The sequence below is a fragment of the Oryza glaberrima genome, chromosome 11, assembly GCF_000147395.1.
Source record: "Oryza glaberrima chromosome 11, OglaRS2, whole genome shotgun sequence".
NCBI classification, from domain to species: Eukaryota; Viridiplantae; Streptophyta; class Magnoliopsida; order Poales; family Poaceae; genus Oryza; species Oryza glaberrima.
The window spans coordinates 25090265-25118247 of record NC_068336.1 but is presented as its reverse complement, the minus strand read 5'-3'; the positions used below and the strand labels follow the sequence as shown (position 1 = coordinate 25118247).

The window sequence follows — 27983 nt, the reverse complement described above, 5'->3', positions numbered from 1 at the left end:
GTAGAGCCCCTGCCTCACACATCAAGAAACCACTATACATAGATACTGCCTCCGCTCAGCTATCTACTCCGCTAGGTCTATACCCATACGAGAAGTGCGGTTGTACGGGGGTCGTTTCATGCTTAACTTCATGGCTCGGTCCTTAACTGACCAGGGATGGCACTAGCCTTTTCGAGAGACCACCCAAATCCTCCAGCCGCCCCAGTCGAAAACATTTGTTTCATTTTATTTTCCTTTCACAAATCATGTCATCAATAACATGGCAATGTGGCGCTCATGTCTCCACATGCCACATCTCAATTACCTTCCCAAAGGTAATTGCCCAAGCATAAAACATTTGATAAATATGAGTATGCATGAATCAAAAATAGCATTTCTAAGCATTTGTCATAATTGACTAGGGACTCATACGTAATCATGGTTACAAGGATTTAAGGGTAAACAATAATCAAGGCATGGCATAATCACAAGTAGGATGTTCATCATTGCATGCAATTTTATTTGTAAACAAAATAATTTTGCAATTGGGATCAACATGTTCAAGGAATAGATGACTTGCCTTGCTCGTAGTCCTGCGGGTCTTGATCCTCGCTCGGATCCGCAACTCCCTCGGGCTCTAAAATTACGTGCGAAGAATTGATTTGAATTCCATTAGAATTCAAATAGAATCCAATAAACACCAAATCGAAAAGTGAGAGCAAGAGGCGAATTCTACATCAACTATATCATTCGCGAAATAGGACTATTCCTATTTTAATTTACTCAACCTAAGATCTTTTGTGTTTTAAAAGTACATTCCTAAGAATTCAACGCAATTATCCGGCTCCTAAATAAATCTAAATTTCTACCGCGAATTGATTACTTATAGAGATTACTAAAAACAATCTAAAATTTTGCAATTCTACGACTACAAATAATCTATAATTAAATTCTAATTATTTTAAATTTTCTAAACCTCCTTAATCTCTCCCTAACTTCTCTTTTATTATTTTCCTTTTCTTCTTTTCTATTTTCTTTTCTTTCTCTCTTCCTTTCTTTTTTTCTCTCCTTCTCTCTTTTTCTCTCTTTTCTTTCTCTCCCTCCCGGTTTCTCTCTTCCCTCTCGGCTCTCAGCCTACCCGGCGGCAACGGCGACCAATAGGGGGGGAGGGTGGGGGCGGCAGCTTACCGACGACGGCGGTGGCAATGACGGCGGCGGCGACGACGGCACAAGGCGGGGCAATGCACGGCGCGGCGCGGCGGCATGAAGGCGGCGGCGCGGTGGAGAGGAAAAGAGGAGAAAAGAGGGGAATGGGTGGGAAGAATTGGAGAGGGGGTGGGGGTATTTATAGGGAAGAGGGGGAAGAAGGAGAGGGGGTGGCCGGTTTAATGGCGACGCGATGGCGGCGCACGGAGCTCGGGGCGGCGACGCGACGGGTGGGTGACGCGACGGCGCAGCGACACGACGGCGCGGCGGCGCGGGGCTCGAGGCGGCGACGCGACGGGCGGGCGGCGCGGCGCGGAGCTTGGTGCGGCTCGGCACGGGGCTCGGCGCGCGGGACGACGGCGACGGGCGAGCGGCACGCGGCGACGGCGACGTGACAGGCGCGCGGCGGGGCAGGGGCGCTGGGCGCGAGGCGGCAATGGCGACGGGCGAGCGGCGCGCGGCGCGGCAGGCGGCAGCGGCGACGCGACACGCGCGGCGGCATGAGGGCGACGCGACGGCGATGGGCGGCGTGGGGCTCGAGGCGGCGACGGCGATGGCGCGCGGCGGAGACGGGACGGCGATGGCGACGGCGGCGCGGGGCTCGGGGTGGCCGGGCGCGCACGGCAGATGACGGGGGAGGAGAAGGGCTAGGCTAGATACACATCAAGCACCTTGTAGGCAATGAATAGTGCTAGATCCTAATTAACCCTATTTGAGCCTATTTCCTATATAAATTTTATTCTATAAATCATAATTTTTGCATAAATGAAGTTTACTCAATATTTGTGTTATTCTAATCACTGGATTCACCCTAGATTAATATTACCCATATTTTTGTTGTTATATAATTTTATTTGAATTTTATTAGGGCTAAATCTTATTCCATCGCACTTAAATTTAATTATTACCAATATGGTCGCGATAATATTCTATTTATTTCTATCCTCGCCTTATCTTTATTTTAGATTGTATTTCAATTATTTATTTAGCCAAATTAATTTTTGGGTTTATTCCTAATTAGTTATTCTTTACTCGTGATTAATGAATTCCGAAATCAAAATCCAATGAAATAGGCGAATAAAACTGGCATGATGCAATTTATTTAAAAAGTTTTTGAAGCATTGGCGAATAAAACCAGCATGATGCAATTTATTTAAAAAGTTTTTGAAGGTCCGTATTTTTAGAGTTTTGATTTTGTTGGTCGAATTTTCAGGGTGTTACAATAAATAACTTGCACCCCATATTCCTTAGTTAGGACCTAATGCATTCCTCCCATTAAATCCCGACGGACTATCAAATAAGTCCCAAATAATTTTCCTAAAACCCTAAACTAACCCCATTTGATAAATCCCAGTTGAACGAGCGATCAAGATTTTTCCCATAAACAGAGGAACAAGCCCAAGTTTTCCCGAAACAAATCCAGTTGCAAAGAACATATGCGATGAAACGGATTCAGAGGGCTCTTAGGTTTTCCATTTGGCTTGTCATACGGTCAACCTGGCTCTGATACCAACTTGTCACACCCAAAAATTCCCGAATAGACTTCCAAGCAGAAGGTGCATTGAAACCCCTGTCCAGGACCGGCCAGGGTACACAAACGACAATGTTGACATACAGATCCACGTCTTACAAACATTATAAAAGTCTTACATAAATGCAGCGGAAAAGGGAAGAAAAACTTAAACTAAAGCTTGTCTTGGATAGAAGCGGGCGACACCAATCCACAGGCATCCTCGACGGCATGGACCAAGCCTACTCCTCGGAATAGCCACCATCTGACGCATACTCAAACTCTGGTGTTGGGGAAAAGTAGAGCAAGACTAAGTACAACCACCGTACTCAGCAAGTCATGCCGGAATAGGGGGTATGATGCAGGATATAACCAAAGGATAGCCAAAGTGGTTCATTTGCATAAAGCGAGCATTTAAAGGCAGTAGTTGAAAGCAGTAAAACAATTGTAATAATTAATCAATATTAACCAACCACTGTCCAACGCTACACCACGTTGCAACAGGCCCAACCAACCACCTGAACTAATCAATTCCATTAGACTAAGCTAGGGTAAGACAAATCACGGTGAATCTGGTTGACCGCCCATAACCGCAAACACAGCTATTCGAATAGTTTTACTCTGATCAGAGGTGTACAACTGTACCCACAGGACACAGCCCCACGACACGTTACCGTAAGCCGACATGCCACCACGACATACCGGAAAGAGGCCGTGATAGGACCCTTCGCATAACCCCCTCTAGCCAAGCACACCACACCTCAGGTTTCACCCCCTTCCCCAGCGAGCAACGGGCAGTCCCCTCTCGTGCCTAGGTGAATCCGGAAGTGACAGAGGTCGTCGCAGGGCCCGCCCCGCTCCATCACGCCCACCCTTGCCTGGGAGCGTCGGCTAGAGAAAAGCTACACTATGATAAGTTCTTCCAGGGTTTCCCGCGAACCGGTCCTTGATTGCCATGGGCACGACCAGCAAAACCATGCACCCACAGCCCACCATTGGTATATTTTAACTAGCCAACACCATAGCGGTGGTACATGTCCAACATTAAGCTAAACCAATGTCTAACATTTAATGTGAATCCCCCATTGTGTACTAGTTGAACTAAGCGTGGCTAAGAATTCCCTAAACCAACATCTAATCATTTTAATACCCAAGTTATCAATGGCATAAGGTAAACAATATATGGCTGAGTAGTAGAACCCATCCCACATGATATTGTAAAAATAATGCAACATTTAATAGAAATGCGGGACATTTGTAAATTGGGTACAATATGATCAAATGTAAAGCATGACTTGCCTTGCTCCGCTGCTGGAGGGACCTCGGCTACAACTTCGAAGTACACCGGAGCGTCGAGAGAGCCAGATTCTACACGACATACAAGGCAAACAATGCAAACATGCTATAAGGCTGCTGAAACAGAGAACAACAATATTTTTAATGGATTCTTTGCCACCCCTCTCGTCCTCACCAAAGGGGTCCGACCGGTGTGGAGGGAGACGACGGCGACGAGGAACAATGGAGAGAGGTCGACGAGCGGCGGACAGGGTTCGGGACGACCTAAGGAGCAAAATGGGAGAAGTTAGAGAGGGAGAGAGATCATAGGGGGCGGGAACGCTGGTCGAAGGCGGCGGCCATGGCCGAACTACCGGCACATGGTGCGGAGTTGGTTCCGGCGGTGGAATCCGACGGCGAAGGGGTGGACGGGGTAGCTCTCAGGCTCGCGAACCCGAAGGTGGCTACGGCGCAGCTCGACGGCGGTTCTAGCGGCGGCGAGCGGCGGCCGAAGGTGGCTAAGGCGGCGGCGGCGGCAAGTGCACGGCACTAGGGTGGTAGAGGGCACAGAAGAGCTAGGCGAAATGGAGAAAAAGAGAGAGGGAGGGGCAGTGGTGCTTAAATAGGGGAAAAGGGAGCTCGGGGAGGCCGGGAGTGGGCCGGTTTCGCCGGAGTAGTGGGGAGGTGGAGAGAGGGAGTGGCCGGCTGGATTCAAAAATTGAATCCCGGCCGTTTTGGCGTGGGCGCGGGCGGGAGAGAGGGGGAGTGGGCGCGGGGAAGGCGGCGACGTGGGCGGCGTGGCCCGGGAGAGGCGGGCGGCAGTTGGGGAGGCCGGCCTCCTCCTCCGGCCGGAGGTTGGGGAAGGACCCGACAGGTGGGCCCCACCTGTTGGCGACCCCGGGTGAGAGGGGAGGGGCGCGGGCTCAGCTGGTCCGTGGCCTTCGGCCGGCCCAGCAAGGGCGCGGTAGGGAGGAGGAAATGGGCTAGCGGCCCATTAGGGAAAAAGGAGGGAAAAGGAAAGGGAAAAAGAATTACAGGTATTTAAATAATTTCTTGTGCTCATTTTTAATTAGTTAAAATTATTTCTAGAGCTCTGAAAATTCCACTAAAAATCCTGTTAACATATTTTGACATGTAGAACCCAAGAAAAATTCCACATGCCATTTCCGATTATTATTTGCATTTATTAAATTAGGGTTTCTCTCTTACAATGCCACAACTATTTTCTTGGGATGTTTTATTAATTAAATTTAGGCTTGGGAAGAACTCCAGGGCGTGACAGCTGTTCTAGGGCCACACCTGGGACAAGTTGATGTTTATCAGTGACAAGAGTCCTATACTGTGAAAAAGTACCTTAAGGAAGGAATATCGGCCCTTTAGCTTGATGTTCAGAAATTGTACCATCGACCACATATTTGATCATATTGGTTAAGGTGTTAACAAGTACTCCTGACTGGTTAATCAAAGCATTGTGCACAACGTAGTCAATCTGATCTTGTAAATTCTTGAATTCCATAGGGCCTTCCTATTGCTTGACTTTGTTAGGTTTGTTGACTTTACCAGAACTTGATTCCGGATCATCATTGCTTGGCAAGGCTAGTTTGTATCTCTGAATCACCACCGTTCCCAAGCGAGTCTGAACAAATGAATGTAGAAACTGGCTCTGCAGTTTATTCATCATCTCTTCAAACTCTGCCCTCTCTTCTGGTATCAACTTATCCATTGTTATCGGGATGATGTTCTCTGGGTTAACATCGGTCGACTTGAGGTCCACCATGATGAAGACTTCTCAAACTCGTGTCCCACCGGGCATGCCAAAAGCGTGTTGATGCGAAAAACACACACTGGCCTGAGAGATTTGCTTTACTCTAGTGCAGGTCCTATATCTTGACTTTGGGTTTAGAGCGTGCCAGTTGGTTTGATCCTGCAACCAACAAGAAACAAAGAAAGAAAACAAAGTTAAATCCATCAACGATAGCCAATCAGCTAAATGCCGATGATGTATCGTTCAACATCAGGCCGATGTAACATGCATTAGATCGGCAATGATGAATAAAGCAAAGAGAAGGTTAGATCTACTCGATCGGCTGTAGATATCAATGGTATATAATCTATGTCTTAAAACATATTTAAACTAAGTGATTGGGATAAATCGGACAGCGTGCCAAGACAGTATAAATCACTTATGTCTAAAAGCACTTCAAGACAGAAATTATATATATTCATAGTATAACCGATGAAGTGAATCTAACATGTATCTGCTATTACTCTGACACTACTTTATGCTAAGATATTAATATAAATAAAATACATTAAACAGATATCAATCTAACATCAGGATGTCCTAATCAGATTAATAATGAGCTTAATATATTTTATCATAGTAAGATCTCAATATAAAGGGCAGATTTAGTACATCAAGTAAACACGTAAGAGACAAGATAACTAAATCAGGTAGGATCGGCTGAAACTCCGATATTATCTCTATTAGCAATCATATAACAAGCTAGATTTCATGTTTCTGGATGTTACTTAATAGATCAAACTTAACTGATGCAGCATTAAGCATAAGAAGAAACATAAGATCTAAAACAAGTCGATGAAAGCCTTTTCGAGATGGTGGATATACTACATATAATCTGAATCAACGTTGACATGTAACCCTATCGGCTCTCTTCTAATGGCAGATGTTCGCCGATGAAGTTAGATAGCAATATCGATCTAGGTTATATAGCATATATGATAACTCGACGATTCACATAAACAGGATTAGAGTGTCTTAAAGATATAAGAACTAATCCCTGTTGTTAATACTTATATCCATGCCACAACTAGTGAATGAACATGCTATTCCTATTGTTAATACTAACTGCGCTGATTTTAAGCATGTTGTTCACATTGCTAATAGAGTAGAGGAACGTGAATCGACATCTTCTTTAAATACTTTGGGCTATGTTCAGTTTGCTGATTTTCATGAGCTCGATAATTTGAAGGAGAAATTATTTGCTAAGTCTGATTTGCCATGTCCAAGTAACGCTATTTTTCATCTCTTTGGTGAATATAATGATAGAGGAATATATTTGGTGCATAGAGTTTACATCTGTTCAGATTTAGAACCTCCTGTACATGTGGATAAAACATGCAAGCTAGAGAGAAATGTTATTGCTAACAAAATTATCTCGAGTTTGTCTTGTTGTGATTGGAAGAAACAGATAGTTTTAAATGGACTACACGAAGAGCACCATATGGAAAAACCGAGGACGGTTTTCCGTGAAGAAGGGTAGGATGATGTGACCATGGCTACTATAGATACAACCGTCGTTCACATCAAGATCAAGCCGTCCAAGTTCTGCAATCCAGTTCGGCCACCTGCTACAGTGTCGACTTCAAACGGCCGCCGAATCTGCATACGACCTCCGTATTCGGCCCGTGAGTACTTGATGGAAAGCTCTCGGAGCCCTCTTTCCTACGGATCCAGCCTCATCTCCGAATTCCATCTCGTGTGGCCGCAATCACAGGAACAAGGTGTTGCATCATCTATAATGGGCCTATGGGCTTGTAACTTCATTTGGGACCCCGGCCCAGGTGGGGCCCATGTGGGGTGCACCCCAACCAGGTGGAGCACGACCCTAGGCACCCCTAGGACGTCCTCCCGCCCCTATATATAGCTAGGTACCCCTTCAGGGTTTCTTGGGTTTTGATTAATTGTAAGTTTAGCCATTGCTACTTCGCTTGCAGCGCGTGTGTCGGCTAGACCGTCCGTCTGCTTGTTCGGAACCCCACTTTATCGTGTATCAATTCATCTTTGTGTGTCTTGTCTATCTAGCAATTCAGTTGCTTTATATCTTGTTCTTGCTTGTTCTCGATTGCTTGCAGGAATAAGGTTGATCTGCACCGGCAAGATCAATAACCCACGGAGAGGTGTATCGATCGCTAAGGCGCAATGCAACGTCTTGTACGGTTGTAGTCGGATCGTCAACGTTTCTCCCAAATCATAGTTATCATCAACTCACCGAAAGATCGGGCCAACAACAGCCTTGAGTGTCTCGAGTGGAACTCAGGGTTCATCTGGTGGTATCAGAGCTTTTGTTGCTCGGTGAGTTTTTTTTATCTACCTATAACCAGAAAATTGCCATACAAAAAAAATTGCATCCTATACCTAGCCATTTTTGTGGCCTTTGCATTGTTTATTTCAGTTTTTGCTTTGTTGAGTTTGCGTTGCATCGTCTAGTCGTGTTGCTAGTCTTAGCGTTTAGTCCGTTTAGAGTTTCGAGTTCTGGTCACGTTTAGTACCACTGTCGCCCGCCGCTGTCGTGTCTTTGTTGTCGTCGGGACCTACGAAAACGAAATCGTCTTTCCACTAGGGTTCCATTTTTCTAGTTTTCAGAAGTTTCTGTCGGTTAGTTTTGGAGTTGTTGAGTTGCATCTAGAGTTTGCAGATGCGGCGTGTGTTTGTTTTTGCCGTGCATGTGTGTGCTACCAAGAAGGAAGGTTGAGAGAATTTTTGTAGATTGGATTCGGTTTCCATACGTTAGGAAGGAGGAAGGGGAAAGTTTGTTTTGATTGGTCGGTTTCCAGATTTCCACCTGTTCGGTTTCCATATAAAGGCCGAACCACCCCACCTACCGTATCCATCCACCCGTCGCTCACCTCCACCATGAGGAACCAGTCCGAACTCTCTCCCCATCCAAATCACGAACATCCTAAAGTTTGAGTTGTGCCAAACACCTTGGTGAATTTTTGTTTGGTGTCGGTTTCGAGATCTGTTTGGAAAAATGGAACCGGCATAAATTCAGCATTCCATTTTTTATAATTATTAATTTTTGGTTGGACTTTAACATTTCAGTTCCTGTAATTTTTATATTTATGTTTGAGTCCCTGTAATCTTACATTGAGGTCCTTGAGTCTGTTTTTCGTTAAAAAAATCAAAAAAAAAGAAAGAAAAAAAGAGAGAAAGGTGCATTAAAAAAAAGAAAAGAAAAGCCGCACCAAAAAAAAGAAAAAGAAAGGAAACGAAAAGAAAGAAAAAAAGAAAGAATAAAGAAAGAAAAGAGAAAATATTGTTATGTTTGAGCTGAACTTCATATATCAGAGTTGTGAGTGAGTTGTGAGTTGTTGCTAGTGCTTTCTTGTGGTATCATTTGTGTCTAGGCTCGCGTCTCTAGTACGTTCTAGCCTAGGACCAGCACGGTACTTGACTTTGAACGATCATTCAACTTTGCATTATCTGATTTGAGCACTTGCTATTCCTTTGCTACATATTTAAGCCTACCCAGAGCTCCATAGATCTGATTACAGCCGTACAGCAAGTGTTTGCCAAGGCATCGATACATCCAACCTTCATTGGGGTGCTTGGTTGAGTCGGTGTATGTCACCATTCCGCTTGCATTGTTAAGATCTTGTAAGAGCTTGATTAAAAGCTTGAGTGTGTGTGATATTTGAGCTACTACTACCTAGGAGTTGATAGGAGCGTGCATATGCTTGTGTGTTTCTTGTTTGCTACTAACCATGACAGGATTGCGCAAGGGAATAACAGATCATCGACTTCTTCATCTTCGACAACAAATGGCAGGTGATCCACATGGCGCATATAAGGTACATGATAATGATCTTGCGAGGGTAGAATCTAAATTGCCAGTTTTTGATGGAAAGTATGATTCCGCTGCATACATTAATTGGGAGCTAGCAGTAGAAAAACAATTTGATGAGTATGATTTTTCTAATGCTCAAATGATTAAGGCTGCTAGTAATAAGTGTACCGGTTCTGCATCTTTTTGGTGGCATACTGTGGGAAATAAGCTTAAAACTTGGGATGAGTGCAAAATACTAATGAGAAAAAGATTCGTGTTTTCATACTATAGACGTGCTCTCCTTGAGAAGTTTGAACATCTAAAACAAGGTGACAAAACTGTTAGGGAGTACTTTCATGATTTTAAAATTTGTATCACTTATAGTGGTTTACAAGAATCTAATGACAACACATTGACAAGATTTTTCAGAGGGCTTAATTCCAATATTCAGGTTTTGCTTGATAATGTGACATATAATCATATTGGGCACCTATTCATGCTTGCTCGTAGCATTGAGAGTCAGATCATATCAAAGGCGAGGATGCATGACCAATGTGATTTATCTCCTATTTCTGAATCCCCAATATACTTATGTAATGATGATGTGCAAACATTGGAGGAGCAATCTTTTGTCTCCCCTGTTACTAACGTTTTGTAGGAAGATCAGCACATCCAAGAAAAGGAGAATGGTATACTTGAGAAGAAAGAGGATGAAGCACCTACGATGTCTGAAGAAAGTTCGCAAGGTAAATTAAATGGTGCTGAGAGAAATGAAGGTGAGTATTCTCAAGGTGAGCTACACTTGTCCACTTTTCATGCTATAGTAGAGCAACCATTAGTGGAATCAATTGCTGAGTTGCCTTTGTCACAAGTTGATTTACTTGTTGTTCCTTGTGATAAAAAAGAGTTGTGCGATAATGCTTCACTTATATCCATGCCACAACTAGTGAATGAATATGCTATTCCTGTTGTTAATACTAACTGCGCTGATTTTAAGCATGTTGTTCACATTGCTAATAGAGTAGAGGAACGTGAATCGACATCTTCTTTAAATACTTTGGGCTATGTTCAGTTTTCTGATTTTCATGAGCTCGATAATTTGAAGGAGAAATTATTTGCTAATTCTGATTTGCCATGTCCAAGTAACGCTATTTTTCATCTCTTTGGTGAATATAATGATAGAGGAATATATTTGGTGCATAGAGTTTACATCTGTTCAGATTTAGAACCTCCTGTACATGTGGATAAAACATGCAAGCTAGAGAGAAATGTTATTGCTAACAAAATTATCTCGAGTTTGTCTTGTTGTGATTGGAAGAAACAGGTAGTTTTAAATGGACTACACGAAGAGCACCATATGGAAAAACCGAGGACGGTTTTCCGTGAAGAAGGGGAGGATGATGTGACCATGGCTACTATAGATACAACCGTCGTTCACATCAAGATCAAGCCGTCCAAGTTCTGCAATCCAGTTCGGCCACCTGCTACAGTGTTGACTTCAAACGGCCGCCGAATCTGCATACGACCTCCGTATTCGGCCCGTGAGTACTTGATGGAAAGCTCTCGGAGCCCTCTTTCCTATGGATCCAGCCTCATCTCCGAATTCCATCTCGTGTGGCCGCAATCACAGGAACAAGGTGCTGCATCACCTATAATGGGCCTATGGGCTTGTAACTTTATTTGGGACCCCGGCCTAGGTGGGGCCCATTTGGGGTGCGCCCCAACCAGGTGGGTACCCCTTCAGGGTTTCTTGGGTTTTGATTAATTGTAAGTTTAGCCATTGCTACTTCGCTTGCAGCACGTGTGTCGGCTAGACCGTCCGTCTGCTTGTTCGGAACCCCACTTTATCGTGTATCAATTCATCTTTGTGTGTCTTGTCTATCTAGCAATTCAGTTGCTTTATATATTGTTCTTGCTTGTTCTCGATTGCTTGCAGGAATAAGGTTGATCTGCACCAGCAAGATCAATAACCCACGGAGAGGTGTATCGATCGCTAAGGCGCAACGCAACGTCTTGTACGGTTGTAGTCGGATCGTCAACGTTTCTCCCAAATCGTAGTTATCATCAACTCACCGAAAGATCGGGCCAACAACAGCCTTGAGTGTCTCGAGTGGAACTCAGGGTTCATCATGGGTCCTATTTATACTCAGAATACATAATATGTCCTTGTCGGATACGACTCTTATGTCTATTACAACTCAAAATATGAACAAGTCCCTTAGACGGACTCTTATCGACAAAATTTATAAGGAAACTATTAAAATATTCTAATTAATAGATACAATTGCCTTCTTCGGACTCAATCCGCACGCGGCAGTCCCCATGAAGCACATCAACCGAATCCGACAATGATCCTGACATCCCTTTATCGGAATTGGCTACATCGGCCTCCCTTATCCGATTCAGTTTCAGTCGATACATACCGTAGCCGATGCAGTTTGTAGCCGACTCATACTCTGTTTCTGTAATCGTCGATTTCCTCCAAATCCTCTTTGGCTTTAACCCCAAATCCAATGTATGATTTGCTAAATTTGGTGGTTAACAGATAGTCACACGATACTTGTTGGATACTTCTCCGATACCTAGCCCTGTAACCACTTGTTTAATAGTCCATTAAAAACCCAATGCTACACTTTATATTTATAAGTTTAATGTTGATATTATATAAGATTACAAGGTGTTATGTTTGTTGATTGTTTGTAAGTGCATAGAATATTCTTCTATTAACGTAATCTTATTGTTGCACCCTTTTATAATTCCCTATATTTTAGTTTTTTAAAAAATATTTTTATATTTACTCACCATATTGATGTTTTTGAAATTCCCGTATCGCAGTATCAATGTATCTATATCGTCGTACCATGCATCATAGATTCACGTATGGAGTATATTTTTACTTGCCAATGGAAATCACAATTAACAAGATCCATTAACCAAGACGGCGCAGACGGCGCGAGCGCTCGCGTGTGCCACGTCAGCGATTTGCTACGAAATTTTATGAAAAGGCCCTCCGGTTTGCGCGTAATTCGTCCACCGTCCCTCGCCAACATCTCTGTGAGCTGGTTTTTAGCTTTTAGGCTCTTCGGGAGTCCGGATATTCCATGCGAAGTAGAGAAAAATCGGAAATAAGGACGGCGCTGTAAAACTTGAAAGGCGAGGGATTTGTTTGCAAGATGGCACCCACTAACCCCCGCCCCAACCCTATCCGCCGCCGCTGCGCCCCCCTCCTCTCTCCCGTCTCGCCCTCTCCCTCTCGACCCCCGCCGGCGCGCCGCCGTCCCCGTCTCCGGCTTCGCCTCGCGCCGCCGCCCCTTCCCCCGTCCCCCCCCCCCGCCCTTCTCACCCTCTCCCTCTGCTTCTCCCGCCGCCGCCGCCGTCTCGCACCGCCTCCTTCATCCCCTCGCGCTGCCGCCGCCGAGCACCGCGTCCGCCTCCCCTTTGCGAGTCGTCCCCGTCGGCCGCCTCCGGCTTCCCCGTCGCCTCGCGTCGTCGTCGCCGTCACCCGCCCATTGGAAGAGTTTGGCCTGGTCTTGGGGACATGATCTGCAAAGGTTGGGCATAGAATGTTCAGTTGTTGGCCTATCTCACTCATTTGTCGACAGTATGTTTTCTCCTCTCTATTTCCTCCATTGTTTTGGTTTACAGGGCCATTCAGTTTCAGTTTGCTGGGGGCTTGTAGCTGGAATCTACATGATGTTATCCTGCCAAGCATGCCTAATTCCAGTTTAGGTGAAGGGGTGAGCGGTGGCGACGGCGCGAGGCGGAGGTGGCGGCGGGAGAGGGAGAGGGAGAGGGAGCAGGTGGGAAGAGGGGGATTATCAATGTTTTTGCTTGCTCTCTGCGCAGTTCCTTTGTAGATAATGAGAGTTAGATGTTTCTAATTTATACGCCTACTAGCTATATTCTGCTTTAGATGTGGCCTTATTTTTTCCCTCTGGTTCAATAAGTCCACGTGAATAGGATGATTTGACTATATGAAGTAAACGTTTTCTGTTTGTTTTTTCAGGACGAACTGCAATTAACATTGTTCAGGGTACCAGCCAGGAAGAAACTTTTTCTTAACAGAGTAAGTGAAAAACCCGTTCTTTTACTCAGCTCCATTCGAACAACATTTTTTTATCCTTTTGGGTGCTAGAGAATGATAAGGATTATTCTTTTTTTTTTTTGGCATAAACTCCTTAGTTTTTCCTATATCAGATGCTCACTTAAATTTTTGTCTGAGATTAGGGGTTTTAGTCTTTTCTAATAAGGGTGTCATAGTACCTGTTTTCAATATATATATACTGAGTTTATGTGTGATGGAAAGAATCATGTTCAGGCTTTTATTGTTCTTGCATGTTATGATTAAGATAATTCCAGTTCCTGATTTTTTGTCTCCTGCTATTTGAAATTAGCTTTTCTTCTCCGCTCAGGTTTTTGTTCTGTTTATTCAAAACAAAGTGTTGAGGGCACCGCCCGTCAAAGTGAGTTCTGTTTATTGAAAACAAGGTTGTGAGGGATCTAATTAGTTTTTGTGCCCCATTCTACGTTAAGGCCTTTAAATTTAGTATTGTATGGTAAACCTACAAGAAAGACATTATAGTTTGTAACAAAAAAGGATGCACTGGAGTTCGGTTGGGTACCAAGCCAGTAAGATTTAAGTACAGTTAGCCATATGGTCGTGCCACTTAAATCTTATCAAATTGTTTGCATTTGTTCTGTGTGCATCTTTTGCAGATACAAACAATGTGCGATTCTTAGTTCCTCCTGTCATCTATAAATTGATAGGTTGTGATTTTTATATGCTGCATTTTTTCCCCGGGGTTCAGCCATAAGTTTAGATCCTTTTTGCATGAAGCGGTTCTAGGGTCGCTGCCATCATGGAATTTGTACTAAGGCAGTAAATTTTCCCCTGCAAGATTATTTACAGCACAGTGATAGCAAGTGTGTTCTTTTATTTCCTGGTTTCCTACTTTAGTTGAAAACCCTATAAATTCCATTGAAATTGATAGGTTGTAATTTTTCTGTGTGTTGCAGGTTTTATTTTTTGACATGGTTCAGCTAAAATTTCGTGTTCTTGCATGAGGTAGGTCTAAGGTTACTGCCATCATGGAATTTTGAGTAAAACGCTATTTTTTTCCCTAGGAAATCATTTGGAAGAAAGGCACAACAATTGTCCTCTTTTATTTTCTGACTTCATGCTTTACTTGAAAGCCCTATGAATGCCATTGCTTCTTTCTACTATCATATCTCTCGATTATATATTGTTTCCCAAACCAACCTAATGAAGTGCCGGTTAGTTATTTGATGTTAACATGATGTGTGGCTCCAGCTTTCATTTCCTTCTTAGGAGATGGATTATCAACATGTCGCATATTACACCGTTTTACTTCAACATGTCAATTTTTAGCTCAAGAAATTAATTTCCCTTTTATATTGTGTAGGCAGTGCATGGCCGGTGAAAAAAATCAATTAATCATATGCAAGAACTATGAGTATCCATGCAACTCTAATGATCTAAATTTTGTTCTGCACATACCATGCAAAAAAAACCCATAGCTCATGAACGAACAGTACATGACCGTTACAATAAGGTACTTTAACATGTCATAAGCAGAAGTTGCTGGGATGCTAGATAATCTTGTCCTCTTTTAAACATAGCATGGGAATTATAGTAGAATCAAGATGCTTTCCTTTGCTTGGTAAAAATGTTTTGGACTGCATTTCAGAACTCAGACCATCATCTATTTCAGTGTAATTACATTATTCTGCAGAAAGACACACAAAACTATTATGGAATAGATAGTTCTATATTTATAAGGCATGTAGTTCTTAATTCTTTTAATCAAGCTGAGTGCTATTTTGTGTGGTTCATGAATCTTTGCGTTACCTGTAAAGCTGTGGTTTATATATTTCTTTAGGAGCTGGATTCTCTTGGTAATATAATTGACTGGTAGTAATATACATTGGTTGCACTTTGAATGTGCATAGAATGGGGTCACCTTGCATGCTTTTTTATATATTCTTAAATAATGATGAATTTTCATGTGAATGTATGTATAACATTCACAATGTTCATGTCACTGATTAGGAAAATTGTATTATTTGTTCATGTATATCTCATTTTTTCTCTTTGTGTTGCTATAGGCTGGAGGCTATAGAAAAATCTTTCAGCCTTGAAACAGTCAAGGACATTGTTGATGCCATGTTGAGTGATGCTTCACTTGTTTTATACTTCCAAATCTCTGGGCATGGTATGTGCTCCTTTTCATTTGAACATGAGTAAGCAGAATGCTGTTGATTGGTACAATAGTTTTCAAGGCTACATTTTGTTTCCGTCTCATTATTTACTCAAATGAATCTCATGGATATTTTTTTTGGAATTATCAAGTATTTTTTTTATAATATAGTAGTTATCGTTACCGTTTTAGCATAGATTCTGTTCCTTAGGTTACCTTTTAGTTTGATCTTGAAGGTTTTGGTTCCATATACATAAATTTTGCTTATGGTTCAAAACTGTTAAGGAGATGATGTTGTAATCAGGAAAGTGGAGCATCTAAGTTAGATGAAGATTGTTGTACTTGGCCATGAAATGATTGAGAGAGGCCTATCCAGTTCTGTTGAGAGCCTCACAGCGTTTGGTAAGTAAAGAAAATTGAAAAGCTCATACTGCCATTGCCGATGGCTGACAGATTGGATTATATGCCTGTCCTACGGATATGTGAAGGTAGATACCAAACTTGATGGATGCCTTTGCCATGTCCATTGATGGAATATCATAGCACTTGTCTCGTGAATTTCGTGAGGTATGTTGCGCCTCTTTGACTCTCACAAGTTTATTGAATATTATATATTAGCGACCAACTATGGTATAAAGTTTTCTAAGTAGTTAGGAATCTGTTTGTGACCTGAAAATTTATAAGCTTGTAGCATAAGCTATTGTGTAATGTATATGCAGTTATCAACAATTTCTCTTAAAATATCTCTTGTCCTGTGTTGGGGGGTTAGAGCATGGCTCGTAGAGAAGACATGGTTCCCTCCGTGCCCAGCGACGATTTCCTACGCCCTTGCCTTCAACCACGCCGCCGCCTGTCCTCGATCAAATCGAGGAGCCGTGCCACGGACATCCTCTCCTTTCCCACCGTCGAACACTGCCGTCGTTGCTAGATCCAGCGCCCGCGCGCCTCGGTGCCGCCGGATCTGCCGCCCAAGCCTCCTCGTCGTCGAGCCATCGTCGAATCCGCCATGCCGCTCCGGCATGCAGAAGCTAGCCGACGAGCTTGACTCCGAGCAGCTTGGGCTGGAGAGCAAGATTATGACCATTATGAACTTGGAGGACCCCCATCCATATCCTCAATGATCCCTTTTTTACTTTCTCGAATATGCTCCAAATATGCAATTTTCTTGACATGAACTATGCATGTTTGTTGTGTTTTGTCTCAGCCCAACAACGTGCTGGTGAAATAGTGAGCTTGCTGCAAAACCAGCTAAACATAAACATCACCTCCAAGGAGCTGCAGGTAAAGCTTTTCTGCCCTTCTGTTCAATCATAGCTTTATGTTAATCTATTAATTTTATTCTTAAGCACGTTTCCTTTTCTATATGCATAATTGGAATAGTAATGTTGTAATTTCACGTTTGAACTTTACTGGTATGGTCAACAAAGTCCTGGTATATCCTCAGTGTTGGAGAGCGTGGTGGGGAAGAAAAAGGTTCAGGCATGCTTCAGAAGGTGGTTGTTGTAGTCTTGTTCTACCTTCCAGTTTTATATGTGTTTTTAAATGCTGTGTTTGGCTTGGATGGTATCTACAGGCATGTTTACCCATTGACCATCGATGTTGCAGCCTCCAGGAATAGATTTACAGATTTTGGGTAATTTGTCTGTTCCTTTTCCCTTTTGGATCTGTATTGTTCTTTATTCTTTTTAGATAATGATTTTGTATGTTTCTTTGTGCTAGCTAAATATAATTATATTGGACTGAATTGTCAATGCAGTGGCCGATTTATTCGAGGTTCGCATGCTGCTGACACAGTAGGTGATGAATTCCATCGAGGTGACAGTGGTGTCAAGGAAGCTTGACGAAAAACAAAAGGATGCAAGCTACAAATGCTTTGTTGTAGATATGAATTGCAAGCTTACAGAAAAGGTTGTGCACTGTGGGCTAAAATGTCCCATTAACCAGGAAGGTGAGTGTTGTTTTTCTCCCTTCTTAATGCCTATTGGTATTCTTGAATATAAGAATTTGCTACCTCAATTTTTCTTTTCATGTCAGCAGTGAGATATAATACTGATACATGCATTGATGCTGAATTATATACATATTTCTCTAGCTTTTACTCATACAATTAAGATTTCTTTTAAATGTCAATATATCTTTTTTTTATGTATTTAAGCGTCCCTTTCTGCTTTTATTTCTGATTTGCCAGTTGTTTATGTATTTCATTTAAGAAAGGTGTATGGATTACATGTATATAATCCTCGCAAAAAAATGCATGTATATATTGTGGATTTAGCCATCTATGTTCCCTGCTCTTTCATGCTTTCAAAAGGGCCAGAGATCACTTGGTATTGTGTGGGTGCTCTGGACATGACAATTTTTATAAATGTGTGTAAATCATGTTTGTGTATCCCTGCATCTTATGCTAGACGATGATTAGTTTTCAGCAAAAAATTGGGAAGTTATACTTGGTTGAAATTAGTATTTGGTTGATGGTTGTCATAAATATATCAAAAGTTGTAAATTAGAAAAAAATGGTATCCCCAATTCTAGAATATTTCCTGCATAGTTCACGTTAAATGAAATGGCCACATGCATATACATATGAGTAGATAATGGAATGATTCACTCATTTACCAAAAAGATAGTACAATATTATTCATCGTAGAATGCTACCATCACCACCACTATTTTTTATGTCAGTAAAAGATGGATGAGCCTTTGGAGATTTATTAGTTATTAAGTTACTTATGCTTTTCTCACTTTCAGCTTGAAGGATACTAATATTAATTATTTCACAAATGGCACAATAGATATGCTACAACTTTGGCTGCACTTATACTATCCTGTATATGACTACAAAACTGCAGCTGTGAGAAAAGATAGAATGACATTACTTGAAGGGTAAAATCCTATTTTTTTGGTTTATAACTTGATGAATGTGATTTTGCGTAATACTCCTATACATTGCTACATAAGTAAAAATTTTTCACTAATTAGTTACTACCTCATAAAAATACATTCATGGATCAATATTCCTCTAGCACTGTTAGTCCTAGAAACAAGGTTGTCTTTTTTTTTCCCTTAGTGCGTGCGCACTATGATAAGATGTTATTAGGGTATTAGTATGTACCTGCGGGTTCTTTTGAATGTGATTTCATTAGCTAATATTTGCTTTCATTTCAACCTGTTTGTATTTTTCAGGATGTGATGCGATGTTGAATCTAATATTGGAAAGTCGGGCCCTTTGTTCTTCAATTGTCCTATTTACAAAAATTATAACCTTATTTATGACATCAAAGCATTCTCATGGTATATGCGCCAAAGCAATTTGTACGGGGAATTACTTATATTTTTGATGTAATGAAAACATTGTATTCATACTTGAATTAAAAGTCTGTAATAAACTGAGGTTTTAGAAGGGGGTGCTCTGCATGGATAATAAAGTGCCCATTACTTTGTAGTTACATAGGATGTTTGTTACATAGGATGGATTACTGACTCTGGTGTCATTACTATACACGGGAGAGTTAATATAGAATATATGATGTTACTGATATATTTATCAACTGATTGTTTTAATATATGGACATTTTTAGTATATGCAGGCGGCGCGCAATGGCGCGCCCCAGCATCCAGTTTATTACCAAGTCCTGCAAAACAGAAGCCTCTAGGCGGCATAGAATGCCAATGTGTAGTAGGTGTGTTTGGGATAAGGGAAAAGGGAGAGCTTGAGGAGATGCGTAAACGTAGTGAGTTATTAGATATATGATTAATTGAGTATTAGTGATATTAAATTTAAAAAAGAATATGATTTTTTTAATTTTTCTATAGAAAAAATTCTAAAAAAATATACCGTATAGTAATTTGGAAGTATGCAGGGAGAACAAGAGAATTCTTTGCTGAAAACGAACATAGTTCCTATGGAGGATTTTCATCCGTAATCTTCACCACATTATTAATAACAAGGAAAACTTTGCTACCCAAATTTTATGTAATTTGCTGGTAGACAACTCAAAAATGTGTTACGACCGAAAGACATCTAAAAAATTGGTAATTTGTTGAAGGACACTTTCGACTCAAATAGAGAGTGGAATACTTCAAAAGAATGAGCGAGAATGCCCTTGGGGCTAAAAGTATCTGAGCTGAAACTAGAGTAAACATGAAATATGATGTATGCTAGCGATTTACTTGGTGTAGTGACAAATTTAGAGTTGTATAATTTTCAAATTTTCAGTTTAACGTCATGTTTGAAGCATATGGTCCTAGGGACGTTCTCGTATGTCTTAAGAAATTTTTTCTCCAATTGATCCATAAATATATAAGTTTTTCTAAAAAAATTAAATAAATATAGGATGGAGGCAGGATTACAAATATATAAACCTCACCCAATGCGATATCGGCTTTCTAAAGCTACTTTACAGTACTATCAAACCAGGACATATGTCACGTTCGGAAATTACATTTCCTGAACGCTAGGGTATTAATCCCATCCCACGAAAAGCCGGGGTACACCACACAAACATAATACAAAAGACACATCTTTATTACTTATCACGATAATATTTACATTACTACAAAAGGCACATAAGGCCTGGCAACCAAAGAAAAACAACAGCGACTAGCGGGCCTACGGCTCCATCTTCACATGCGCTCAACTGGGGTATAAGCCAGGACTTCACCTAAGACTTCTTCTCCTACAAGACGATTCTCTGACTAGAGGGGAAAAGATTGAGCAAGGATGACTACAACCACCGTACTCAGCAAGTTACACTGGAAAATACACTTAAAACCAGTGAGTACAAGGATTTGTTTATAAGGGTTATTTTGCAGTAAACAAGCATTTCAAAACATTTAATTATTTAAAGGCATTTTAATAAAACCACGTCCTATCTTTAGTCAAATTATTGCAAGCTGCACTCCGACGCGATCTTGCCTTAACCCAGGCCCACAAGTTCCAACAAGTAGTTCCAGCCTAACACTAACTTTGGGTCATTGCTCCGCTTGCCCATAACTGAGGGCGAAGCTATTCAAATAGATTTTACTTTGGCCAGAGGTATACCACTTTACCCACCAGACACGTCTTCCTCACGTGTCACCACATGCCACATGCCACCATGGCATACGGGCGGAAGCCGCGACATAACCTATCGTCTAGTACTACCCTAAACAAGGAAGACCAACATAGACTTCCACGGCCAGTAAACTCTAGGACAGGCGGACAGTCTATGCCCCCGGCGCGACTGCCAGGAATGTCTGCCCAATGCTTGGGCCTCATTCATCCCTATCCGTGTCTTTCTTGTTCATGACCGCACTAACCGATACGTTAAGCCTTACCCACTAGACAGGTGGTCGAACGGAAAATGCTTTGCAATCGTGCCCCGAAGACCAGTCCTTGTGACAGCTGAGGTGCGACTAGCGAAACCATGCATCTCGAGCCCAGCTGAAAACAGGGTTTGAGGTGTTTTGAAAGGAAAACTATCATCCATGGCTAAACAGTCGCTAAACTAACATTTCCAGAGTTTCAATATTCCAAACCAAGGTCTAGTGTTTGAAAAATCTCTAGAGTTTCTAATTTAATCGGGGATAACTATAATCCTAAAATCTCTAGTAAGTGCCACATATAGAGTTCTCACGAGCTGGTTTTTGTTACTTAGGGTTGTCAAAGGTAAATACACAATATTCAATAAATAAGGCCATAACAAGGAGATATAGGAAAGGCTAAGTAAAACAGTTATAACCCAGTAAATATAGTAAAGCGAATGCAATAATTTAAATTAAAATGCTTTTCGCAAATTGGGATTCAATATGCTCAAGGAGAGCGTGACTTGCCTTGCTCAGAGAAAGGGCTTTTGAAGCTTCCACAACGAACTTGAACTGCACCAAGGGAACTTTGAAACGACGGCAAATACACGAACAACAAAACAAGGCTACAACTCTAAGAAAGAAACGAGAATAATAAATAAAAACAACAAATTAAGGTTTTTAGGTTATAACAGAAATTAAATAATTTAAAAGGGTCAATTAGGAGCTCGTATGACCGAGAAACGACCATCTGAATTTGAATTTTAGGTGTAATTTAAGAGGACATTTCCGAGCTGTTTAATTATTATTAAACCCTTAAATTATATGTACTGCAACATCGCTCAAGTAGAAGAAGGACCGAGCGACTGGCAGCCGAGACTTATGGGTCAGACGGCTAGCTCATTGTGGATCAAGTTCACAAAGACGATCCACGGGAAGGACGGAGTGAGACCATACGCGTCAACCAAAACAAGTGGCCGACGAGCGGGGACACACGAATGCCACACGGGCTGCATACGTGGGTAAGCACGAGGCGGCCAAACGGGCACACGAACACGGCTACCACCTGTGCACGCGAAGACTGCACGAACGCCGGCCAACGCCGGCGCATGAGACCGGGGACGACAACGGCACGACGGGCAAGGAGGTGACACGGGGAAACGAGGAAGGGGTTCTCACCACGAGCACGACATGGCGAGGGAACGGCGGGGGCTACTGATGATGACGAACGGGGCGATGACTCGGGGATGACTTCGGCGGCGACCCTTGCGTGAAGGCGAGGACGAGCTTGGCGACCCGGAGCCGAGGACGACCTTGACGGATACGACGGGCGGCGCTTCAGCCTGGCGATGACAACGGAACGGCGGCAGCCAGGGAGGAGGACGGCGACGTCGGGCGGCACACCGGCGAGGCGGCAGGGACGGCAGGAGGCGGTGCAGTGGCGGCGGCGCCACTGGTTACTGGCTGGGGCACGCAGCCAGTGGTCCCCGGGCGGAACGAACGCGAGGCCGGGGAGGAGGGCGGCTGCGACGCCGGAGGTGGCGGCGGCAGGGTTCGGCGCGGCTCCGGTCGGCGGGGAGGTGCGGCCGGAGCTCGCCGGCGCGGTGGAGAGAGGAGGCCGAGCGGGTAGACGGTGGGGAGAGGCTCGGCTTGCGGGGTGGAGGCAAAAGGGGAGGAGGAGGAGAGGCGGTGCCATTTTATATGCCGAGAGGAGGAGGGGAACGGCCAAACAAGGAGGATTAAATCCGGCGAATTTAATCCGAATTAAGAGGGGAAATCAAGGGGGGGGTGGATTGATGAGAAGGAGGAGAGGAACCGATTTTTGCCATCACTTTGGAGGAGAAACCACTGGGGAGGGAGATCACGAGGTGGCGGCGACGCTTCTGTTCGTGGCCGGGGAGAGGAACGGCCGAGCGGGAGGAGGAAGACGACGACCCAGCGCCTGGGCCAGCTGGGCCACGCGGAGGATGGGAAACGGACTTTGTCCGAGGGAGAGGGAGGACTTCAAGAAGACTTGTCCCATGGGCTGAGAGAGGGGGAGGAATTTGGGCCGAAAATGGCCCAAAGGGAGAGAGGATTTATTTTTAGGTTTTCTATTTTAATTAACTTTGAAATTGGTTTTTGTTGCCCAATAAATATTTCCGGTGCTCTAAAAATTTGAGTAAAAATAGAGGGCTCCTTTTGGACCATGGAGAATTTAAAACAAATACTCCAAGCCACATTCTAATTTTTCTTGTATGCATTTTAATGTTTGTTATTTCTTTTTTGAATTTTAATTAATTCTATTATTCTTTTTAGAGAATTATTTTTAAAACAGGACGAATTTATCAGGACGTGACAACATATGAGCCGTTCCTTATTAACGTAATATTTAAGTCATGGACTGTTATATATTCCATAGACATAATCTATCCTATATATCCAGTCGAATAACCCAACCGTATGGGTATATAGTACCCATAATTTCCAAATAAATTTAGTCAACAGTTGCAACTAACCAAATTCGATAATTTTCCTTGATTAACGGGAAAAATTAAAATTGCTAATATAAGACCGATAAGAGCATTTGGTGCGTCGCCAAACATTGGCACTCAGAGAGTCGCCGAAGTTCACATAGAGCAAAACGGGCTGCAGCCCCAACGGGAATTCCATTCTTATCCTTACAACTGCACAACGCACTCGACCTACTCAACCAAATGAGCGTTGCTATCTGGCGCGTGCGCCAGTTGGCGCCTTCCCCTTGCGTGATTTCATTTTTTTATCGCCATATGTTTCCTATTTCGCACCCCTCGCGCTATTTCTTTTTTATTTTCTTTTTTGATTTTTTAATTGGTAGCACATGTGTTTTTTAAAAATTTTGAATTGAAAGTTTTCAAATCTTGATTTGAAAGTTTTTAATATATAGAAAGTTTCAAATCTAGAGTTGAAAGTTTTTAAATTTGAGTGAAAAGTTTTCAATTTTTGAGTTGATAGTTTTCAAATCTGGGTTGAAAATCTCAAATTTGAGTTGAAAGTTTTTCAAATTTGAGATGAAAAGTTAAAAGTTTTTAAAATTTGACTTCAAAAATTCAAATTTCGAGTTAAAAGTTTTCAAATTTTAACTTCATGTATAGTTTTCTTTGCAACATATTAGTAAAAAACATTAAAAAAATCTTATCTTAATTATCGTTATTATCTAAAACTAACCGGATTAGTTACGTTAAATGTACGCGTTTCCGTTAAAAAAAGTCATAGAAAAAAGGAAATCCTAATCGTGTGCGCGCGACTTTAGTTAACCGGCGCGTACGCGGGTATCAGATTCTCGCAAAGAAAGGTCATTTTCATTTCCATTTCTTTCCGGTTAAAGCCAGCCGAATCGATGGGCACGAAGCTTCGCGCTATCGCGCATTGCCTGTCCTTCAAGGAGCGCATCGAGGCGTCTAGCAGCACACGGTCCGGTTTTGTGTGCCCAGCCGGGCTGTGTTGGTTGGAGGGGATTGGGAACTCACTTAACTGTACGAAAAACGGAGGGATCTATTAGCATGTGATTAATTAAATATTAGTTAATTTTTTTAAAAAAATAAATTAATATATGTTTTTAAATAATTTTTTAATAAAAACTTAATAAAAAACCTATTATTTAATAGTTTGAAAAGCGGAGAGAGGTTGGAAACCTCTCCAACGAACGCAGCCGACGTCATGCCGCTTGGGCTTCCTGCCCCAAGGTGGCCCGACGTCCCCAGGTGAGCCGGACCACCAACTCCCGAGATGAAGGGCTCTTTTTGGTCAAAGGATTTGGAGAAAATTTTGGCACAATTACGATGTTGTTGCCATGACCTTGATCCCCTTTGCCCTCGCCATAGACCATGCCAGGAGCTCTTCCATCAAGTGGTTAAAAACTTGTTGGTTTGTCGCCTCCTCGCTGCGGAACATCCGGTTCCTCCGTTCTCTCTAAATTTCCATATATCCAATAGGAAGATTGACGGCATCCCTGCCTTGTAGTTGATTAGGACATATCACTACGATAGAAATGGTTTTTTTATCATAATACCAAAAACATAAATATATCGATTAGATTAATATCCTGTTTGATTCAGCTTAGAATTATTATAATCTGGATTATTATGAGTAAGCTGAAACAAACATAGAGCCAATAGTATAAAATTCAGAATTGCTAAATATTTGTTGACAGATTTTTGATGGCTAAATCTTTCACTTTCTAAACCGTTGAATGTGTTTTAGATTCATGCTAACAATTTAATGCACATCAAGATATGTGCTTTTAGGAAGAAAAACAAAACCAAATTTAGGGATCAATCCTGTGACCCTATGAGATGAAGCCGTGACTGCCCTATTGGGCTACCATATTTTTATGATCTAGTTTGAACTTACATCTTACTTATACTATAATTATATGAGAGTTACATGCAAGTTACATATGTAATTATAGTACAAATATAGTGTAATTATAAAAATTACATATATAATTATAGTATAAATATAGTGTAATTATGAAAATTACATTGTAATTATGTTATAATTACATTTGACAGATTTTTAGGCTAATTTTCAATCGAATGTTATATAGATAGTCCCTATAAAATTTATTTTTCCGTGCGGTCAAAATCTATTTTTCTATACGGAGGTAGTGTCTGTCTGGACCCAGCTGTATACGAAAATCAATATTTTCACATGCGGATGACCTAACTGCACGGGATAATCGATACCATCCACACAAAAACAAAAACAAAACACGAAAAAAATCAAAAAAATCCCGTCGTCATCGGTCGCCGTGGTTGCGCAGCCGCCGGTCCCACCGCCGCCACTCCCGTCGTCGTCGCCGTCGTCGCGCAGCAGCCGCTCCCCGCGAACGCCGCTCGTGGTGGCCGTCGCGCAGCCGTCGCCACTCGTGGTTGCCGACTGCTGTCGTCCTCGTCGTTGCCGTCGTCGCTTCGCCGCCGCTCGTGGTTGCTAGTGTGCACTTACTGCCATGGAGGGTGCACTCGTGCGGTCGCTGGCCGCCGTCATGCTCCCGCCGCCACCGTTGGCGAGCTCGCTGCGGAGGAGTAGTAGTATGGTGGCGAGCCTTCGGGGAAGCGTCAGCAGCCACATGCACAGCATGGCTGGCCGGCGGCAGCACCGCATGCACAGCAGCCACACGCTAAGGCAAACCATCTGAACCAATCGCAGGCCGGCAAACCGAACGACGACATCAAACACTGTACCAGCTTCCCGTCGGTGGCTGCGAGGTGGCGCTCAAGGCATTCGCAGGTGTGCTCCTGGCATCCGCGGCCGTCACCATGGCCGCCATCAACAAGATCCAACCGTCGCAGCTGCCGAGGAGCAGCGGAACACCACCAGGCTGTGGAGGCAGCAGGAGCGCGACGTCCGCGCCACGCTCGACCTCGCCTCGCCGGCGACCACCAAGGCCGACGTCCACGACGCCATGGACCGGGTGCTCGCGCTCGACGCCGCCTACCCGCTTCCTCTCCTCCCCATCATGCTCGGCAAGTTCCCCAAGGCCGTCGAACCCGCCCGGTAGTGGCCGCCGACCAAGAAGCGGCAGCGCGCTCCGATCGTCAACACGTCAACGCTGCCTCCCGCACCTCCGCCAGCAGCCACCGCGCCGCCGCGCCGCCGCGCCGCTCGGTGGGGGAGGGGAGGAGAGGAAAGAGGCAGAGAGAGAGGAGAGAGAGAGAGAGGGGTGGGGAGGAGAGGAAAATGCCAGAGAGGGGGAGATCGAGGAGAGTAAAGGAAGAGAGAATAAAAAGGAAAAAGGAAGAGAGAGTGAGTGTGAAAAATTTGAAATAAGAGGGAAAAGAGGGAGAGGTATTATTCCGTGCGGTCCACTGAAGAGACCCGCACGTGAAAATCGATTTTTTCGTACGGTCCACTTAAGAGGCCCGTATAGGGTAATAGCATTATCGCGTGTGGTTGGCTTAAGCCGCCCGCACGGGATAATACGTTTTCTCGTGCGGGCGATGGCCCGGCCCCGGTCTCCCGATTATCCCGTGCAGTGCCACTTACGGCCCGCCTGGAAACAAACGGGCCTGACATCTAAGAAAATCTTTTCTGTAGTAGTGAGCTTATTATGATAAATTATTACAATCTATAAGCCAGATTACTATAATCTAGTAATCCACTCTAAAGGTGTTTTTTAGATTATTGGGTGGCTAACAGCTAACAAACAGTTAATAATCTAGAGAAACAAACAGCTAACAGCTTATTCTAAGTTAGCTTATAGTAATCTGGCTTAATAATCTAAATTACAATAATCTTAAACTGAAATAAACAGGACCTAAGAACTAGTACTAAAACATCTAAAAGTCCAAATTCTTAAAAACATCTTTAGTTCCGGTTAGTATTAGCAACCGATACTAAAAATACATCTTTAGTATTAGTTGATAACACCAACCGAAACTAATGCTGGAGGATACCAACTGATACTAAAAATGTCAGGGTTAGTTCAAAAAGAAAGCATAACTATTCAAGTAAAATGTGTAGAGTTGGTGGGATGGTTACACACATGAAGGCTGAGATGAGAGATGTTGAGTTCTAATCGCACATTCTACATATTTTTTAACGTAATATGTATCTTTAGTACTTTTTTAGCTTAATATGTACTCCCTCCGTACTAGTAAAAAATGACGTTTAGGACATCATTTAGCATATCAAGGGGTGATTAATTAGAGGGTATTTTTTCCTGTTTGCCCCTATTAAATAAAGTTGCGCATAGTATTCTATATGAGAAACAAACTTAACTCAAGTGGCTAGGCTAGAGTCCTCGGGACCCAGGTTCGATTCCTGGCAGGGGTAACCTGGTTGCTTGGTTTTGATTGGGATTTTTGCACAGCACTGTTTTGGGCCGGCTTGGATACTTGGCTGGCTGCATAGCGCTCGTGCAGGTGCGTTTTTTTTTGTTTCGCTTTTTTAGTTTGGGTTCTATCACGCCCAGAAATTACC

The 27983-nt window shown here is 42.9% G+C and overlaps 1 long non-coding RNA gene across 8 annotated transcripts in view; it reads left to right on the top strand.

Annotated features, from left to right (window-relative positions):
- Positions 1 to 19302, top strand: part of LOC127754489 (uncharacterized) — an 81031-nt gene extending 61729 nt beyond the window's left edge. The window contains exons 1-12 of one of the 8 annotated variants that reach the window (XR_008012838.1): positions 12843 to 13091; positions 13186 to 13340; positions 13547 to 13606; positions 14557 to 14605; positions 15667 to 15773; positions 16063 to 16160; positions 16247 to 16325; positions 16528 to 17039; positions 17139 to 17251; positions 17332 to 17391; positions 17515 to 17706; positions 18942 to 19302. This is a non-coding gene — a long non-coding RNA (uncharacterized LOC127754489). Of the gene's footprint in view, positions 1 to 12842; positions 13092 to 13185; positions 13341 to 13546; positions 13607 to 14556; positions 14606 to 14673; positions 15114 to 15666; positions 15774 to 16062; positions 16161 to 16211; positions 16326 to 16527; positions 17040 to 17138; positions 17252 to 17331; positions 17392 to 17514; positions 17707 to 18941 lie in introns of those variants that run through there. The other 7 variants (XR_008012840.1, XR_008012839.1, XR_008012836.1 and 4 more) reach the window with 7 other exon arrangements.
- The last annotated feature ends 8681 nt before the right edge of the window (positions 19303 to 27983 follow it).